The sequence below is a fragment of the Phalangium opilio genome, unplaced genomic scaffold (assembly GCF_054372755.1).
Source record: "Phalangium opilio isolate 3A_F unplaced genomic scaffold, DU_Popi_V2 ptg001170l_1, whole genome shotgun sequence".
Lineage (NCBI taxonomy): Eukaryota > Metazoa > Arthropoda > Arachnida > Opiliones > Phalangiidae > Phalangium > Phalangium opilio.
Window position 1 is genome coordinate 11,216,962 of NW_028324255.1, and position 17,849 is coordinate 11,234,810.

The following is a 17,849-nucleotide window of genomic DNA, read 5'->3' on the forward strand; positions in this document are numbered from 1 at the left end:
TTGTAACAGTTCCAATTCTAATTCGGTTAAGTAGGTCGCCATAAACTCTGTCGCCGGCCTGTCGTACGTTTTGCGTTAGTTCATCGTATTGGAAATACTTCCAAAGATCAGTGCCACCAATGCTATTAAATCTTAGTCTCGCTTCCTGGGAAGTGACTTTTAAAAACGCGGGATTACCCTGTACAGGCGGCAATTGGAAGAAATCTCCAAAAACGAGAATGCAAACGACACCGCCGAAAGGCTTGTTCATTTCCCAAAATTCATTTAGCCTCAAATGAACGTAAGTTAGTAAGACCGAAGACACCATAGAGATCTCATCGACTATCAAGAGTTTCAAATTTCCCAGAGTTTGTTTCATAATGGAAATATTTTCGGAATTGAGGGAATGGTATTCCGCGGTACGCCCATGTTCTACTGGCAACATAAGTAATCTATGCAACGTTACGCCGTTGACATTTAGAGCAGCCAAGCCCGTGGGAGCGGCGATCGCGACGCTACCGGCATTTTTAAAGTGGCGTCTAACGGCGTTGGCGATAGTGGCAATAAGAAAGGACTTTCCAGTGCCACCCGGACCAGACACAAAATGGCAAAAATTTTCATTTTGCCCTCCTCCCTCTTTTGTGAAGTGATCCATGACTTTGTCGTACACCCTTTTTTGATCAGTGTTGAGTAGCGCAACTTGGTCTAGTGTCATGCCCTCGAAATCAATTTCCATAGCGGCTTCGACATCGTACATCGCATTTTCCGTTTCAACGACGATTTCTTTCCCTTGAAGGGCATTTTCATCGTCATAGCTTTCTGTATCCGAAATAGCTGAAGTCTCTTTAGCTTTTTCGGAGGCTTTGCGCTTCTTTTCAACTTCTTTGGAAACCGAAATTTTTCATGGTATTCTCTCATGGGTTTTAGCGTCGTTAATGAGCTTTTGAAAGCTTCAGCGAAGGTTGCAAATTCGCCCAATAACTCAGTTTCGTTTCGCCATGGTTTGAACAGAATTAGTAGAGCGTGGCAGTACTTTTCTGGTTCCTCTATTGGGTCGTGAACGTAATGTTCTATTATGTAGGGCTTAATCCTCTTTCTCATCAAACCGAGATTATTTTTCAACTCGATTACATTTTCAGATTTTTTCGCTGCCTCCGAGTACTTGACGTAATCGTAAAATCGGCCGAACTCGCGCAAGCTTAAATCTTCCAAGCTATCGGGTCTGTTGGGATACTTATCGTCCACAAAACCTTTTTGGCAAATGTCTTCGCTTTCAGGATCAATTTCCCTCAAGCGCGCAAGATCCTTGTAACATTTCAAAACTTTGGATCGGTTTTCTTTCACGTTAGTGTTAATAAACTTGGTGCTGTCAGACTTTTGAAACAATTTCTGACCCAACATCATGTCCAAGGCTTCGTAAATACCGACCGATTTATTTGTGAAAGATTTCAGTCCATAAGCGAACAGTCTTTTAGACAAGCTTTCGTGTGCCAACTCTGCGAAACACTGATCCATTTCAGCCCGATCTCCCTTTGTCACGTACGACGTGACGTATATCGCCACTTGTTCCGAGGAATCGGCGACAAACTGCAAATCCATATTGGCTTTCAATGCCAAAAGTAATGCCGGATTGTAGTCATTGATAAAAACTTCGCTCTCATTTCTGGGCAAATCATACAGGCGTTTTTGGCTTCGTTTCATTTTACGATGACGCGTAACTGATTCAGCAGAGTTCAATGTCGCAACGTTTGTTACGTTTCGAGGAAAACCGTAACGACACACTTTGAGCTCCTTATTTCCTCTCTTAACCTTTCGGTAGCAACTGCTGCAACATTTATGTGTTTGAAATTTTTTTACTAGCCGGTAAAGTTCTGGACTTTCAGCAGCTTTTGGGATTGAACACGTGACATACTTCTGCACGTTTTCTAAAATAGCTATTGCCGAAGAGGAACCAATCACGGGAGCTTCCTCGGCCCACAACAAGCAATGGTAATGGGCTAAGCCGCGAGATTGGTACTCGACGCGCACAAAATGATGCGCTATCGGTCCAAGAACCGGATTCTCTTTACAAAGCACAAAGTTGCTTAGGAGAGACCTCACTTTGTTGTGAAAATGTAAACTAACGCTAAGAGGATCTAAATTTAATAGTTCAGCCACCGACATAGATTCGATCCCTGGCACGTCAGCATTCACTCGTCGTAGGTGGTCGTGAAGTTCAATGTCATCGTATTCGGCCGGATTAAAAGTTAAAAGCCAAGTAGGGGGGCCAAACTCCCTAATCATGGCCAAAACACATTTGAGAACTTTATACCAATAATCCTTGGTTCCTCGAATGTGGGCCATGAAAGTCGCTAAATTACTCTCGAGCTCCGAATCTCGAGAATCAACTTGATTCACGAAATCATTGACCGATACGTTCATGGGTTTTTTCACGCGTAGAACGTAATTCAAACTACTGTTAATGGATTTCATTTCGGCCTCTTGGTATAAATGGAACATGAACGCATAATCACGTCTAAACATTGGATTCGCGTTCAAAAGACGAGAAAGTCGGTATTCAGTTTCCGTCATTTTCCCAAACGGTCTTTCGTCGTGCTTGCCATAGCGAGCCATTGGGAACAAGTGCACGAATGACATGTATTCTAGATTTTTGTCCCAATTACTGATAGGCTCGGCTTCGACACGCTTCATTTGGTAAGAAGCCAACAAATCTTTTGACGGCTGAACATTCACCGGGTGAATTGTATAGTGATCGTACAGCTCATTCACTTCATCTTTTGAGAGTTTTCGCAACAGTGCCTCAGGTTGAGTTAAAATTTTATAACGGTCGTCTGGCGAAAGATTTGATTCGATCACACCATCATTGATAACATCGATATCGATTTGGTGCGATTCCGCTAGCGGATTTTTTGCAACTGTACTGAAGCCGTTTGTATTGACCTCGTCGCGGTTGTTTAACAGCGCCAGAGGATCCGTTTTCGCCAATAATTCATCGGGAGTTAATGAATTTTCGTCTTCAATAGTTCCGTTAATCTCTTCGGTGCCATAAATGTAATCCTTATTGATAAGAGTAATATCAGAGGGGAATAAAGGAGAAGGGACCCGCTTTATATCTCCATAATGCTTTACACTCGTAACAACAGTCTTACTAACCTCAAATCAACTACCCTTCACTGATTGGCTATCTAACTTCTGTCGTAACTGTGACGTCACATAAGAAGGTGACGTCTCGGTTGACGTATAAAAAGTAGTTTTGTTTACAACTTTACATTGAAGGAGATAAAAATGGCCGAAGTTCATGTTGTTAAGCGAAATCAAGCTGTGCAAATTAATTTAGATGCACGGGAAGTAAGTTTTAATATTAAAAAATAAAAATTAGTTTCAATAAAATACATACTTAGGTTATAATTGCACAAGAACGAAACATCGACAGCCCTAAGCCTTTGGAGAATGAAAATCTAGCAGACAAATAGGCCGCCTGATACCGCGGAGAACTTAAAGAACTATATTTGCAGTAAATTGGTTATAAGCTGTGTACTTGCGCAAAGTTTTCGCGGTTTTCTTGAGGTTGGTCGGACTCCCGTTACCATATCAGCCTCTAATGTCTCCCTTCTCCTTTATTCCCTTCTGGTAATATCAATGTCTTTGTACAATGGATTAATTTTTTTCAGTTTAGCGACGGCCTTTTTCAAAGCATCAAGGCGAACAATTTTTTGCCAAATCTTTTTGTCACTAGTGGGCAAACCATTAACCAAGACGTGTAATTCGTGATCTTTAGGCAGTGCTGCTGGTATCATATCCAAATTTTTTTGGACTGGAATCAGTGGCGTCGCTAGGCCTTTTTTGGGGGGGCTATAGCCCCCCCAAATTCCAAACTTAGCCCCCCCAAAATAATCCGTAAACCCTACCAAAAATTTCTGTTAGCAACCTAAAATACTGTAGCAATATATAAAAATTTTTCAATATCAAACAGTAAAATTTTGAAGAAAAAAACAGATGGAGACAAGTAAAATGTTTCATGTTCTTTCGAAGAGAGTCCCAATAGTGTGGACTAAAAGCTAATTAAAACTAAAAATAAACCTAAGACCAGAAGTGAGATGAGACTAGAAGTGAAGGGCTCTAGCATTGGTAATAGATCCTGGCACTAGTGAACAAATTTGAGGATTTTATGCCGCTTCCATCGCGCCTACGCTAGCAGGGTTGGCAAGTTTTTGCCAGGGGTGGAAAAACCGCGGTTTTAACCTGGTTAAAACCGGGTGGCAAAAACAAATTTTTCCGCGCGGTTTAAACCAGGTTAAATCCGGTGGCAAAAACTATTTTTTCCGCGGTTTTTTCCACTTTTTAAGGCTTTTTCCTGAATTCTATGCAAAGTATTTGAATAATTATTCATTAAATATTCGCGAACAACTTGAAGCTAAATTAATATAAATTAATTAATATCAGTTATCATTATGTCTTTAATTTACTAGCATTGGGTACAAGTGCCACTACTCTATAGCGTTAGAAAATTCTGGTCTTTTTCCACACGCTTCATACTGGCCATGTAACCAACCAAATATATTGAAATGTTATAGCTCAGCCTCGATAGAAAGAATGTTTTCTACTCTGTCTTTCATTAATGGAAAACTTTGAAATAGGTTAAAGAATGAAACCGCTTCCACTTTTGTTTTGCTGACAAATGCTCATAGAAAGACACCTGGCAAATTTGAATACTAAAAATTAATACATCAATAACCATCTCAAATTTAAAAATTAAAAATACTATTGTTATTTTTCTAACATAACATTAACAAACATCACGAAAATGCACTTGAAACTCGCTAGTTTACCACTTTGTAACCATGAATTTAGTTTTTGCCGGTTTTTTCCACGTGTCCCGGCAAAAACTAGTTTTGTCCGGGTTTTTGACAACCCTGTACGCTAGAGAGAAAAAAATTGGTCGAGTTCCAAGAAATTTTCTACCCCCTTCCCCTCGTTCTAAAGCCGCGGAACACGGACGCGGCTCCTTGAATCTAGTTCGGCCGTCTACCACTGCCAGCGTCTCACGTTTTGGAGGGGAAATTCTGAAACCGCTACCAGAGGGCCAACCGTTGGTGTGTTATCAAGAATATTCACTAATGCCAAGTGAAGAATTTGGTTAGCTCAGTACTTCTAGTCTCATCTCACTTCTGCTAAGACGAGTGAAATCCTTTATAATCGGTTCCGTAGTCCTTATCAATAAAAGTTTGTACATCTTTAAAATACGAATAATATCACGTTGACACAAATTTACGGATAGTTTTAAAGGTCTACACATTTTCCAAAGAACCCGTTATGCAATTTTTAGCCACATCGTAGTATACGATAGGCTCTTAGTTTGACCCGAGCCGAAGTAGTACTGGCGGGGTTTTTCGCTTTCGTTATCGTCAGATTTTAGCTTAAATGGAACCAATAGTGGTAGCTGAACTCAGTTAGAGATTTTATTTTAATTAAAAAAAATTTTCACACCGCACCCGGGAATTCACACCGCACTGGCGCAGCAGTAAGACACGCTACCACTGTGGGGTCGGTCACTTCTGGTTTTTTGTTTAGGGTCTTTGAATTTTTTTCTTTTTATTTATGTGCTAATTAAACAGATAACGATGTGGCTACTATTAAGTCCCAGCCCTTGGGCCATCTTGTTTATATTAAGTTCTTATAATAACTTTAAAATAGTTTGCCCAGATTTAGCCCCTCCAAATTTCAAACCCTAGCGACGCTACTGACTGGAATTGGCAAATATATGATTCTACCTTTCAAAGCTTTCACCGCGCCAAACTGCATGTTGGAATTAGTTTTAGTACCTAACCGGACAACAGTGTGAAATGCCTTCACAAGCTGAATTAAGGCTTTTTCAAACATGTTCAAACTCGTGACCTCGGTCGGAGGAACGTCAACCCCCAAGCCGTTGAGGAAACATCTAATTGGAACCTTTCCCTTTTGCAACTCTTTAGAACAATAAGGGCATAAAAGCATGTCCATTTCTCTGAACTCTGGATTTTTCAACAGTAAACCAGCTCTTAAAATGAGAAAGGCGTGGTTGTCAAAAACTGAAGTGCATGCTAGTTTTTCCACGGTCCTCAAATCAGAATTTTTCAATAATCTAGCGCAAAAATCGCAAGATGTGTCGTGAAATTCATTCGTATCACGCTCAGCTCTAGCAAATTGTTTAGCGTAGAAAGCCAAGATTTCACCCTCATCGAGACAAGGCCTTATATCGTTCTCACCGCCTTTCGTCGCCTCGTTTTCGGCATTTGACATTTTTAATCCACGTGCCTCCACAACTTTACTAATTTTGGGTATAACATTTTGAAGAGATTCGTAATCACCATGCTCAATCTCATCGGTCAATGTTGAAAAAGCGTTAAGCAACGCTCTAACGGAGTAGATTTTACTCAAAATAGTTCTAATTGTAGTGTAATGTGGAGCCAGTTCTCTGAAGGCTCTCAAGTAACTCTCGCATTCCTCGCTTTCAGAGCAGTAAGAGAAATGACCAAGGTACGGCAAAACTTTTACTTCAAAATCTGAATCGTCCAATGGCAATTTGACAATGGATTTCTGGCAAAACTTATTTTTGTAGGAGCAAACGTCAAAATCAGAGCCAAAAAGTTTATTTAGGTCGCTATCACTGGCCTTTGCCGCCTGGTTAATGAAAGCTATGACTTTAAAAATAGCCCGCTCTCTAACGTTGCAAATGTCGCTGCATTCCCAATACGAAGCTTTTTCTTTGGTTTCAATAAACCCAGATTCGTTAATTACGATATTCGCTTTGGGATTTTTTTCCTCTGACACGTTTTTTACTGCATTGAATAGATTCGTGACAACCCCTAAATCATTAACTTGCAAGCAGCGTTCAATGCCTTTGTTCAGTCTTTTCTGGTCAATAAAATTACCACTTTCATCAACCCATAATTCATTAACCTTTTCGCCGATACGAGAGCTTTCTCTTAACACTTTTATTAATAGACCATTTTCGTCGAACTGCAAAATTTTTTTAAAACGCGTTTCGTGGTCCTCGTTTTTTAAAATTCTGCCATCATTCCCCAAAGTAAAATATGTTGTCTGGTGATAAAAAGCTTCTTCCAGACTACTGTGAAGCCTTTTTCCTCCAATGACTTTGATAAAATTGTCACTATCCACCAATCCAATTTCTTGCACTTTCTTCGCGAAACTTTTGAAATCTTCAATAAGTAACGAGCGCCTTGCATGGTAGGCCGAATATATTCGCCTTTTTAAATAGAATGTTTTTCCAGATAGCAACTGGCATAGGAGTTTGTGGGATGCAAATTTGGAACTTTGCTTTTTACGTGAATTAGCAAAAGTTCTTTTCGTCATTAAACGGTCCGTAAGTCGCGTCACCAAAAACCGCTTGAAACTTTCGGCAATCATTTTTTTATTTTTTGTTTTAAAAATTCCTTTGTTAAAGGAGTTTTTTTAAGATAATTCTTAGTCGGGTTCGCACCAACTTTTATTTGTCGAGAAGCGCCACCTATTTTAGGGGCCTGCAAAACCTTTTGAGTTTTTATTGAACTTGTCAATAAAGACTTGCGATTGAGTCCATCACTCGATTTCTTCTGAAAGAGCTGTTTTTTTATATAGTACCTTTTGCACTTTGATTTGTTTTTGTTCGCTAAAGTCTTAGTTTTAGCTATCAACGCTCTTTGACTTTGTTTTTTCAAACGATTCTTGTCCCTTCTAACTTTTTCTCGAGAAACCATTTTGAGTTCTTAAATTTAGCACACAAAGATGTGTTTCGTTGCCAAGTCACTGAAGGTTTTCTCAGTGCGCCACAATAGGTCTATTACCAAGTCACTGAAGGTTTTCTCAGTGCGCCACAATAGGTCTATTACCAAGTCACTGAAGGTTTTCTCAGTGCGCCACAATAGGTCTATTACCAAGTCACTGAAGGTTTTCTCAGTGCGCCACAATAGGTCTATTACCAAGTCACTGAAGGTTTTCTCAGTGCGCCACAATAGGTCTATTACCAAGTCACTGAAGGTTTTCTCAGTGCGCCACAATAGGTCTACTACGAAGTCACTGAAGGTTTTCTCAGTGCGCCACAATAGGTCTATTACCAAGTCACTGAAGGTTTTCTCAGTGCGCCACAATAGGTCTATTACCAAGTCACTGAAGGTTTTCTCAGTGAGCCACAAGAGGTCTATTTTATTCAGTGTAACAGGAGCCGTAGACAAGAAAAATAGGATACAACACAAACAAAGGAGACAGAAAAGAATACAGCACAAACAAAGAAAATATAAAAGAATACAGCACAAACAAAGAAAAAAAAATCAAAATAAATCTTACCTTAATAAATCCTCAAAGCAGCAAAGTTAAGCTTAGAACGCTTTTAAAAAAGCGTAAGCCATAAGCAGCCCTTGAATCAAAACTAATTAAGAGTTTGGAGAAAAGTAGGCCTATCAAATAAGCCTGAATTCGTCAATTAAATTCAAAAATGAACCAAACACGAGCACGAGTCAACGTGCACTGTACTGTTAGTCATTTAACGCGTATACGTCACTGTTGTTAACTTTCCAGCTAGCATTGATTCAGTTCAGTTTAGTTTGAAATGTTATTGAAGAAATTTGTAAACCTTTTAATACGACCGCTTAGACACGAGGCTGAGCTTGAATATTGTTTTCCGTGGGCTATTTTACGTGGGGTAGATTTATTGTCGTGTAAACGAAAGTTCCTTTAAAATACTCTCTTAGAATCTATTAATACCACTCCATGGTAACAGATTCCTAGCACTCCACGGAAAACGGTAAGACCAGAGAGGTAAGACCCACAAACAGCGCCCCACTCAGAGATGCGGAGAATAACCCACCATTGTTGTATATGTTGTTTACTTCCTCGATTTTAGCCAAGCCTTGGTTGATCTTTTTTGTTTCTAATTTCAAGGCTGAATTTCAATTAAAGTGTATATTGTAAGAGCTTTTTTATTATAATTATGATTTAGTTTTTGAATCCCGCGAACGTAAGTTATGCAAGTTTAATGTTGCCGTTTCGCAATAGATACTTTGATAATATCCTTGAACGTTAATTGTAGTGTAAACTTCAACATCGACAACGAAATGCCCTGATTTAAAATTAGGTAACTTATGCGAAAAGCTCAGAAGAGCTTCACATCATTAATCAGTAATAATAAAGGCCAATATAATGTAACTGTTGCTTTGATTGAAAAGGGGCGCACATTAAATCCATCATACGACTTTCAAACCATACCAACGATCCATGTTTGTCCAAAGGTGTGGATTACAGTAAAAAGTGGTTAGCAAAAATGCCAATACACCATTGGATTTGGGTAGAAAGATGGAGTTTGAAGGTATTGTTAAAATGGTTAAGACCCAAATTGACTAGGATAGAAATTTGAGTTTGATTGAAACATAAAACGTACGTTTAAATAGTTTGGAAGAAAACTCGTGTGGAATGTGCAATCTGAAGAAGTTGGAAAATTGTAAGTGGAATTGAGCTTTACGTTTACTGACATATTTCTCGTTTCAATACTGCCTTCCTTGCAGAGAGGCATGACTGTATGCAAAAGGGAGTTTAATGAAGAAAATACTGAAATTGACAAACCCTTATATTATATATACTTAGCAAATGGAATTCAAACTTTATTAAATCAAAGAAGGTAATAAGAACGGGAGTTGAACTAGCAGCTTTGGCAAAACATTTTAGGAACACACAGGAAGTTCAGAGTGAATATTTCAAAGCCGCCCAGAACACTTCAGTCAAGCCTTCTACTCCTTTTTTAGCCTCTTTGATTAAATCAGAAGGTGAAAATTACTATCACTTGAAACAGCACAAACTCGCTATATTCTGCAACTTTTAAAATTATTATGTGGTTGTGATTATTTTATGTAATCAAGTTTTTATTTGAGAAAAAAATATTTGTTCTTATATTTTTCCGTTAAAAGCACGGAAGTTTATTTCTTATATTTTTCCGTTAAAAGCATGGAAGTCTATTAATGAAGAAATAATGAGTTTGCTTTTTTTAAATCTGTTATGATAATAATATTTCATTTAAAGAAATTTGAAAATTTTAGCAATAGACCAGGAAATAATTGACATGATTGCGGAAAATATCATCTCAATAATTTTGATGTTTATTTGAAATAATGTACACAGAACGAAATCACAAAAAAGGATTAAATAAAGAAAAAATAAGTGAGGCTAACTTTTCAAAAGCGGTATTGAAGTTACTTAAATTTGTAAAAATTAGGTAAACATTCATTTTGATGCAATTCTATAGTCATTCATTTTTTAATGACATAATGTTTAGTAAAAATTACTCTTGCATTTAGTTGCTTTCTACATTTCTAGCCTGATAATCTTCAACTTCTATTGCATGTTGTTTGCGATTGACGCAAAGCTTGGAAGAAATTTAAATTTCATTCTTCACCTTTTTCTGGACTTGAAACATTAGATAACACAACAAATGTCTCTGGCGTCTTACGTTTCTAGCAGCAATACTCCAAAAATGTCTTTCAATTGAAACCAAACATTATTTAAGTTTAGTGTCTGAGTACCTTTCGTAGCCATTGTAATAACAGTTTGTGTAGCTTTACATTTAGTGCCAAATTTTCTTGTTGCAATACTTATTCCTTCTTTACATGGTGGCAGAACTGTACCTACAAGCGCAACGTTACCTCCAGTTGGTTTTGATTGGATTGCTGTTTCATTATCATCAAAAGCTTGAGCATGTAGTAAATTTATATCTTCATGTACTGTTAGTAAAAGTTTAGAATTTGAGCTTCCTAGAAGGTCTTTATCTAAACTTGTTCCATGAATTGGTATTGAGTGTGGTTTCAGTAACATCCTTTTTTTCCCTTTAGTAACGATAACATCATCTTGACAAAAATGTTTTGAACAAATAACGGACACTTTGTTCGGTCTCCACTCTTTACCGCGATTTGTAGCCAAAATCCACATTTTAATTAGATCATCGTTACCTTTACATTGAAAAAAAACTTAGCCAAATACCCCAGTCGCCCAAAAGGGCACTTTTTGTTAAGGTTTACAGTACCTTTCGGAAATAAATGTAAACTGTAGGAACCGTCTTGGGCTAGATTGTCACTACAACTTGAACATCCAAGAACCACGCATCGTTTATTATATGGCATTGTAAATAGATTCTGAAGAGATGCTTATTACTCGCAAGTCGCAACAGGTAATTTAGTTTTGAAAATACTCAAACCGACTAAACTTTATATTAAGCTCAAGATTAACGTTACAAATAGAGTTTTAGAAATCATTTTTAAAATAACAATCATGCCGAAATTATACTCTTTATTCCTTCTAAGAGATCAGATAAACATATGTTTTGAACACCTTTTCCTCGAGATGTCGCTTTAGACAGAACAAACTTCCTATACCGCCGCTTTTAAAATTATGTAGTAGTGATTGTTTCCTGCCATATAAATAAAGAAATATTGTAAACCTGTCTGTAATTGTTGTTCTTTCAATTATCTTATATTTTTGTTTTTAAACCACTGGAAAAGCTATATTAATGAAGAAAGTAAATTTACCGTATTCCCCGGTTTTATTCGCTGCGTTTAGCTACGTCCACCATAAAAGCGCTTTAGGTTACCGGTTACGTAGAAAGATTGCAATCTGGTACTAAACCGAGAACTTGGTAGTGGTTGCTGAACGCACTTACAATTTTCAAACAACGAGACGTTACAAAGTAAGCGGATTTATTTTTAAACTTACTACCATAGAATATGAATATAAATGGAAAATTTATTAAAACTTAGGTTTATTTTGTGATTAATTACTTATTTAGCAGCCTTTAGAGCACTTATGGGTTATAATTTCACTTTGAAATTTTTTTAAAACGTCTTTTTCAAAATATTTAGGTTAAGCCTCGGTTAATGATCGTTGCCTTCTTTCATGGCAGCAGCTAAGGCTTAGGGGTAGTAGAAAGCAGGCAGTACTTGCCGGTTGGCTAATGGTGAAAAAAGTTTTAAAAGTACAGTACAGCCCCGTAATTAAGATAAACGTGTTTTCAAGAAACTTAGTTCGATTAATTCAAGAAATAATAATTACATTTCACCACATTTCTCCGGCCTGATTTTCAATCCCTTTAATATATTTCACTCTTAAAATCAGCTAGGCCTACAATTAATATGAAAATAGTCCGTAAGTGAAAGAAAGATTAGCACCATAATAATAAGGGTCTTTATTTCAAAATCTAGTTAAGAAAATGGACCGCCTTTTCAACATAGCGGAAAACTGTAATGTTACGGTAAACATAAACGGAGTGGGAGATGGGATGGCAAATGCTATAGCTGGGGCTTTTGCCCCCAGAGGATATGGGGCTGTTGCCCGAAGAGGACGTGGGGCTGTTGTCCCAAGAGGACGCGGGGCTGTTGTCCCAAGAGGACGCGGGGCTTTTGCCCCAAGAGGGCGCGGGGCTTTTGCCTTAAGAGGGCGCGGGGCTGTTGCCCCAAGAGGGGGCCACAGTTTTAGGGGCCGTGGACGTGGCGGAGGCCGGGTTAACGGTGGTGGAGGCCGTAACGCCAGGGGCCGGCGGTGCAATAATTGTGGCCGCTACGGCCATTTAATGCGCGACTGCTGGAGCCGCGTTCGTGGTATAAAACTCATTTAATACTTAGAAGTGAAAATGTACAAAGTATTATTCAATTTTGGTAATAGGAGACCAAGGAGGCCCACAAAATTCGATGGCGGGGGTTGGGCCAGTCCCTCCCCAAGGCGCCGTAGTGGTGCCTACCCCGCCTCACGGTGCTGGAGTGTTGCGGATGCGCGACTGGTGGAGCCGCGTTCGTGGTATAAAACTCATTTAATACTTAAAAGTGAAAATTTACAAAGTATTATTCAATTTTGGTTGAAGGGGACCAAGGAGCCCAACAAAATTCGTTGGCGGAGGTTGGGCCTGTCCCTCCCCAATTCGCCGGAGTGATGATCAACTCGCCTCAAAGCGCTGGGGAGCAGACGGCCCAACCTCAAGGCGCTGATGATGGGCGAACATCGCCAAAACGTGTCGAAGAGGAGGAAGAAGAAGACATGTCGATGGAGGAGCTTGATGCTGCAATCAAGTTGTAAGTTGTATGTTCCGAAAAGGGTGGTAGGACCGAACAAAAGTCGGTTGGTTTGCTTTAGATCCAATTTAGAGTCGAAGTTATTCTATGAGATTTTGCTGTCCAGGTCACCTTTTAAAAATGATAATTTAAGATTTTCACTGACGACCCCTTAATTAAATATAAATTAGCATTTATTTAATTCAGTCATAAACGGTGTCAAAAATGTCATAAAGCATCTTCGACTTTAAATCGCCAATAGAGCCAACTGTAGTCTGGGTGTACTACCACCCTTTTTGGTACACCCTGTATAGCCGGTTTCCTGCTTACTCTTCTGCGCGGTTGCAGTTCTTCAAAAATATTTTGCATGTCATAACAATTGACTAAAGGGCGAGCGTCTATCTCACACAATAAAACTTGCAGCTATTTATATCTGTCATAAAATTGCCTGCTGACTCGCGACATTGACATTAACCCTTTAAGGAATAATTTTCAATTGTTGTAACGAGCTAAAATATTTAAAGAATTGGACCCAGGTCCCTTCATCATTATAATTTAAAATCATAATTTTAAACCATTTCCTTACAGGATTGAAAAAAAAAACAAGATTAAGCAATGTTTTTTTTAAATATTACATTTAATTTTTTTTTTTCAAGTGTGTTTTTTTTTAATGAATGATTTTTTTTTATTATTAATTTTATTAATATTATAAATTTCTTTTCCTAAATTGTAAATACATTTTTTTTTCCAAAATACATTTTTTTTTCCTAATTACAATATTTTTCTAATTATAAATTTTTTAAATACCAAATTCTTTCTCAAATTATATTTAATTTTTTTAAAATAAAATAGTTATTTCAAAAATGAGCCGTTTTTTTTCCTTGCTTAATCCCTTCGTATCTTAAATGGTAACGTTGAAAGAACTGCGCTAATGTAAACAGCACTGCCATGTTCAAAACTTAATGAACTTTGTTGCAATTTTTCCGTAGATTTCCGTTGTTGAATTTTTGGTACAGTGAGAACTTTCTTGCAGTTTTTCCGTAGATATCCGGCGTTGTTGAATTTTTGATACGGTGAAACACCATCGTTGCGTTGATTTAGCTTATAAAATTAGTCTGAGTAAATAATATTATTTACGACTCGTTGCATTCAATTTTTATCATATTCTGTGCTAAATTTCAGTAACATAAAGAGCATCTATAAAATATGTTAATTAAACGATGTGATTCTATAGTTTGGCTTGAATACTAGTAATTTATCAAGTACCTAAACAATTCATAGCAATTTAGACGAATTAACAAACGGCAATGTGGAGTGTGGAACTAGCAAACAACGTAATCCTCTGTATCCCCTGAGGTGACGTTGGTAAAATTTAACGCTGATGTAAACTTGGAAATTATTTGACTAATTAAATTACATAACGACCCTGTTAAGTGAATCGGTTACAAACTAACACCACTGTTACTTATATTTATGTTAACCTCATATGGGGATGTTGAACAAACTGCGCTAACGCAAAGTACCAGTCTTTTACTGCCGCAGGGTAAACACACATTTTGTCACCTTTCCAGTAGTATTTTGAAGTTCTCGAAAGTTTCACAGGGTGAAAAGAACTATCTTTACTTCAACACGTTAATAATTTGAATAGGTATGCCATTTTTTACATCATATTGGAAGCGCACACGGTAAATACAGCATAATAAACAACCTAGGCTAAACCCGGTTTCTAGCATAAAATTGAGCAGACTATACGTATACAGGATTCCAAAACAAATGAGAGCCGGAAATCAGCCTTTTTAATAATCTTCAAAGAAAGAGGAAAGACACTATATGAGACTATAATTACATAGAGTAACTAAAATAGGGTAATGGCAGCCCTCTGCCTTCGACTGTATTAAGCTCTATGGGGAAATAACTTGGGGTGTCATTAGTCTATACAACTTAAGCCTTGGCCGTAAACAACGTCGAAAAGCTTGCTTTAAATGATATAAAAAGTTAAAAACCTCTATTAACTGTAATTATTTACCTGAATTACTTTTCTAGACGAAAATTCGACCTGATAACGACGTATTTCTTATTAAGGGTGCTACAGTTAATTAGAAAATACATATAAAGGTGCTCAAGCTCGGATGAAATACCAAAGTAATTTGTTAGCGTCTACTGCTAAGAAATTAGTAAAAATCAGCAAGAAAGCCAACATTTGAAATTTGTCAACGTAACTTGTTAGCACCCACAAATCTAGGCCCTTCTAGTTGTCAACGAGAACAAAATGAAGCATTAGGTTTAAGCATGGTTTAAGCGCGCTATAAGGTTAGGCTGACTTCTGGCCCAAAAGTAATTTTTTGACGTACTATCTTAATTAGTTAAATTACAAAAATTAGAATTCATTAATTAAAAATCGAAACACGTAAGTTTCCCATTTAATAAATGCTTGTTAATTTAGAAGTATTCCGAAAACTAACTTCGCTATACTTTTCCCGTATGACCTATGACCATTTCGTTAAAAAACCGAAAATTTTTTAATGCTTTTTCTATGGGACGCTAACCCTAAAAGGTGTGACTTTTTCTTTAACATTACGGAAGGGTGTCATGTCATATCTACAAGGGCCTACCGGCCCTGTAGAATTTCCTATAAGTAACTTGTTCTGGGGTATTTAGAAGAGAATATTCAATGTTTTTACAAGATTTTATTCCATAATGCATCGATCATAAACGTAATTCATATAATTCAGCAGAGTGATACTCACAATCGTGTAGATCTGAAAAACCTCACAGCAGCGCAGCTCCGAATATTAATTGAAAAAATCCAAGACGATAACCCTAACATTAGGATAATGAAGTATTTGGAAACTTCAGTGGACCTTGAAGAACCATGGGAAAAAATTGTTAATCAATTAAGCGCAGATGATATTGAGCCTCCACAACCAAATCCCATCCCTAATGTTGACCCTCCACCACCTAACCCAGATGAAGGAAATGATGCCCCATGGTGTAAGTGGGGCAATTGCCAAGAGATGCCAACCCCAGAAGAGAGGAAATGTTGCTCGAGGAGAAGAAACACTGGTTGCATGACAGATAGCCCAGATTTGGAAAATTTAATTTTGAATAGAGGAGTATTGGATATCCAAATGGAAATGAGACAAAATTTAGTGCACCTTCTCCAGGAGGACGGGGATGTTAATGGAAAATACAGGCATGCTGCTTATAGGCAGTATATTTATTGGCAATGGGGTAAGCTTGGCCAAGGGAATCGGCGAGTTATAAGGTATCCAAATCCAAATGGTATTTACACAGGATATAAACAAAACCGTTATCTTTAGGGGGGTTATTATTGGTGGTTTTCACAAATTCATCTTTGAAAATTAAAACATATGATTAGGTTTTCTTTCATAATTGTTTTTAACGAGTTCATTCTGTTAAAAAGTTAAGACTGTGGCTCTCTGCAAACTTTAACAAAAACCCGCAGATACATTGTATTCTCTTAGAATGGAGCTACGCCAATTAATGATTTTCAGCACCTTAACTTGAAGGCAGCGACTATATATATATATATTTTTTTTTTCAAATTTACAAATTAATTTCTGGTAAAGTTTTTTCTACAAATTTGCAATGCTTAGCAAGATCAGCCAGCAATTCATGTCTGGGAGGGCAAGGAACCTTAGCAATGTTCTTCCTATTCATCGTTATAGCAGGATCTTCTGGAAACATATCCAAAACATTGCGAACAACTTCGCGCGACATTGTTAGGTCCATAAGATTTCTTGCTTGCTGATGTCTTTTGGGTATTTTAACTGGGACAACAGTCCATCTCGTCGTAGATTTCGAAAACTTCGACTTCATTCTGGGAAAAAAGTTATGTCAACTATAAATTGAGAAAGAAAAGTTAATTATATTAATTTTACCTAGTTGTTCCATTTTTATTAGTCGCCACTGGGCGAGAAAGGCTACTATTATGGTCAAGGACGGCCAAAATATTCCTTGCTATATATCCTTTCCACCAAAAACGGATTTATGTAAGAAGAACGTTGAACGTAGCAAATTCACTACCCATCCTCGCATACTTTGTTGAGAAACTTCGTCTGCTTATATTTTGACTCCACCCACAAATTCTGTAAAAAGCAATTTCGTAATAAAATTTATCCACGAAAATAGAGATAAGAATGACATTTTCGATCTCTAGAAGTCGCTATACACAGAATTTGTGGGTGGAGTCAAAATATAAGCAGACGAAGTTTCTCAATAAAGTATGCGAGGATGGTACTAGAGGCTAAAGCTACGATCCGACGTTCTTAGTACATAAATCCGATTTTGTCTCCACCTAAAATTTTTTTTAATATTTAGCATATAGCCTAACTTATGACAATACTAATACTATATTCTTACGGATAATTTAGTCTTTTTGGGGCGTACTTCAACAATACGCTATGGTATGATTCCAAAGCCCCTGTATGTCTGCAATAAGTGTTATTTCCAGATCATTATCAATTAGCTATGCTAAAATTACCAAAAAAAGTTTAAAAAAAACCAACCTGAAATTCTTATAATATGGAAAATCTTTTAGGAACTGTTTGTCGCAAACGATTTTTCGCAACTCAATGAATGGCAAGGTATTGTTTTGCAGCCATGGCTTTACACGATCGCCCTCATTAATTTCCTCATGCCTACATTCACCGTAAGGAAAATTGTGCACATTTTGGACATGGTGCAAATGACAAATCCATAGCATCTTAAGAAATTTTCAAACATTTTTAAATAATTGAAATCAAACCAAAGCTACACTTAAATTCCTCACTATCATTGTGTTAGCGTCAT

General features: G+C 37.5%; 3 long non-coding RNA genes across 3 annotated transcripts; 1 reads left to right on the forward strand and 2 right to left on the reverse strand.

The window, feature by feature from the left end:
• The first annotated feature begins 9,183 nt into the window (after positions 1-9,183).
• LOC149587259 (uncharacterized) lies at positions 9,184-9,741 on the forward strand. Its single transcript, XR_016380378.1, has 3 exons — positions 9,184-9,319; positions 9,402-9,451; positions 9,516-9,741. It is a non-coding gene; the product is annotated as an uncharacterized LOC149587259 (long non-coding RNA).
• Positions 9,742-13,757: 4,016 nt separating this feature from the next.
• Positions 13,758-14,562, reverse strand: LOC149587260 (uncharacterized). The gene is made up of 3 exons (XR_016380249.1): positions 14,519-14,562; positions 14,304-14,463; positions 13,758-14,234 (listed from the first exon to the last, which is right to left on the reverse strand). It is a non-coding gene; the product is annotated as an uncharacterized LOC149587260 (long non-coding RNA).
• A 1,785-nt stretch (positions 14,563-16,347) lies between these two features.
• Positions 16,348-17,142, reverse strand: LOC149587261 (uncharacterized). Its single transcript, XR_016380305.1, has 2 exons — positions 16,940-17,142; positions 16,348-16,878 (listed from the first exon to the last, which is right to left on the reverse strand). It is a non-coding gene; the product is annotated as an uncharacterized LOC149587261 (long non-coding RNA).
• Positions 17,143-17,849: the final 707 nt, after the last annotated feature.